We start from the raw sequence: 3,450 nt of genomic DNA, 5'->3' as shown, positions 1-3,450 counted from the left end.
TGTGTGTGTGTGTGTGTGTGTGTGTGTGTCTGTGTGTGTGTGTGTGTGTGTGTGTGTGTGTGTGAGAGAGAGAGAGAGTGATTCTCCTCACTTACTTAAGTAAATCAAGGTTACCAAAATAATCCTTAAGATTACCTAAGGTTAGATCATGTCTAATGTATCAACCAACTTTCCTATCTATTGTATTTCTTATGACTTCCTTAGGTAAGATAAGAAGTGACCATTCCTATTCACCCTTCACACCTTTACTGAACAACCCTTAAACTACTCTATGTAAGCACTTATTCATTTACATGTTTTTTAACTTAAGTTATTTTCTTCATTAAATAACTTTAGAGACTTTCAACATATAAGGACCTCAAGTAATGGTCTTAGAGAATACCCAGGGACTCACTCACTAACATCTTCAAAGGTATAGTACAATGTCTAGATAGCGTCTAATACCACCACCTAAAATTCATAGAACTACTCTAACACTAGTAGGTATTCCATATGATGATAATATGAAATAACTTACATAGACCATGGTAGCAAGGCATGGAATCCGGAATAGTAACCTACTCCGATAGAGGGTGTTCTACTTGCCAATGGTAGAACTTGGACACATCCCATGTAGCACATGGTTAAGGAATATGAATGGATTCTTTGTACTATATCCTCATCCTTAACTAGAGATACTTCCCAATTCATATTCACTATGTGCTAGCCTTTGTTGTCATAGAGTATTTAAATAAAATAGTACATGAATAGGTTACATATGTAGTTCATAACCCAATCACATTCACCTTACCAAAGAGGTCCCCAAAAGTTTCCTTACAATGGTCAATTGGATATCTTAATGATTTTCCTAAGGATGATTTCATGTCGTTCCATCCAATCAATCCCTAAGTCCACCATTCACACAAGAAGGATACCATAACGGCTTTCCACTTCAAGGATATCTTAACCTTCTTTCTAAAAGGTTCCACATAATGGCCTTCTTATACATAGTTTAAGGTCTCACATACAAGACAAGGGTGCACTAATCTTACCTAGTCAGCAGGTCACATATTAACACATCATTCATGCATCAAGAAGATGGACTTAAGTCTACATAACCAAGACATATCAATACTTCACCTTATCACATATAGCATATCTTTCAAGTAGCACATAAGAACAACCAAGTCAACTTTAGGTCGCGCTATACACTACCATAGTATTATCAACATAACCATCACCAAATCATACAGCCAAATAGGAAGAATCATGCCTTCACTCTAAGACTACACACATAAGGACATAGTCATAGTCTAACATGATGACCTAACACATGAATAGAATAACACATGCATTCACATTACTCACAAGTAGATATCTATGATCATACTTCATATAAATAAACTACACAATTCATTATAATATACAAAGTAATGCCGATTAGGCCATGATCATCATAATTTATAATGTAACGCCAACGAGGACACATGATTCACAAGTAAGGCACATAGCACTGCCACAATAAGTGGATCACACCAATCATAATGATCATCTAGGAACTAGACTACATAATAGAGAGAAAATTATGTCAACATACCATTGATTCCAACCTCACAACATCAATCAATACTCAACGCAACCAATACAATATACCAAGGCCATTACCAATTGCCAAGATCCTCAATTCAATCCAATAATTCCAATAAATAATGAATCAAAGATAATTAAACTTGAATTTATGAAATTAGTGCAGCATATTAGCAATTCTAGTATAATTCAATCATAATTCAATAGCCTTAATCAATCTACACAATAATTTAATAGCATTACCACATAATCAATTCACCCACAAAGTAGTCAAATCTAGGGTTACATGATTTACATGGGTTCATAGAGTTTTTGAGCTAAAATCATCTAATTAACAACAATTAAATCAATTTCAATGATTCAAAACTTTTAATGCAAGAAACCATTGATAGATAATGAAATTGGACAAGTTCATCTTTTCAAGACTTCATAAATCACTTTGAAGATTGACTCCTTTAAAAAAGAGTTTCAAGGATGAAGAACATACCTTAACTGATCTTAATCTACGAAAATTTAGAGAAATTTGTGGACAAATCAACCTTCAAGCTTCAATTGAGTTCTAGAGAGCTCTTTAGACTAGGTAGTTAGGACTTATAAACCCACTTAAAATATATATAATACCATAAGGAAGCCTCCTAAACAATTATTTGGACGTGGGGTGAATTTACCAATTCACCCCTTCACTTAACAGTAAGTTGAGCAGAAGACAGACCCATTGACGCCTGCCTAATTGATGGGGTATTGGTCCAACGACGGGCCATGCTGGCTGGACAATGTTTAGATAAGATACCTTACATTGGGAGAATAAGCTCTCTAAACCCACTCCCACCATCGACGGGAATCGACCATCCTGCTGGTCATCGATTGCCTCAGTCATTTGGGTTGGTCTAGACAGCCTTAGGCTCTTGTGAGGGGTCCTTCCTTAAGGACCCTTCATTTATCCTTGAGGATGTTTGACTAGACATTTCCAACCCGAATATATTTGTATATGATTTTAGGAGATCTCAAATCAATTTTCATTGAAAACAAACACATAAAACTCGACGAAACATAGTAATACACACAAGGTCATTTCAAAGAAAACCTTTTGAACGTCATAGATGTTGTTGGACGTTTGACCTCCAAACTTCATGAAACTTTAACACTACCTCCTAACCTGATTATAAACAATTTTAGGACCTTAGACCCACATGACAAACATTTTAGGCTCTAGTTTCACCTATGTCACTTTAGTGGTATTACATGTCTTCCATGACATGACTGACTTAAGATGATAGTTCCTAAACTAAAATGAATAAGAATAGGGTGAATTCACGCTTAGTGTTTGAGGTAGAATGGAATGTTTCACATGCATTATACAAGTGTGATTTGAGGTGGCCTAGGGGCATAGTACTCATATATTATGATGAATTTAAGGTCTCAATAATGAAAGGGGATTATGATGAAGATTTACCAAAGAGACGTACTTAGCTTTGGTAGTACTATGAGATGCTACCTTAACCTTGCACAAGTATACTTGGAGGTGACTTGTGAAGTAGTTCATTTGAGTAAGAAGGACAATGAGTTAAGTATGAACTCTTACATGTTTTATGATGATTTATTATGCTTATGATATTCATGTTATAATTATGTCTTTATCTCTTATGATTATGTCTATTGTTGACCAGCCCTTTGAGATCTCTTATGTTTTGGTATGACATTTTCCATACTTGGCACATTTTGTACTAACGCATATTTGGCCTACATTCTAATCCAATATAAAGTCTTGAGGAGATTGAGTTGCTTTAAAGGGTAGAGTTTCCAAAGCTTTCAAGAAGTGAAGATTGGTGAGTCCTCATAGCATCCTAGGACACCACCACTATGATGTCTTCTATTTTCTTTTCT

This window comes from Solanum pennellii, chromosome 7 (genome assembly GCF_001406875.1).
Source record: "Solanum pennellii chromosome 7, SPENNV200".
Taxonomy (NCBI): Eukaryota; Viridiplantae; Streptophyta; class Magnoliopsida; order Solanales; family Solanaceae; genus Solanum; species Solanum pennellii.
The sequence above is the reverse complement of the archived record's forward strand: the minus strand, read 5'-3'. Positions refer to the sequence as shown.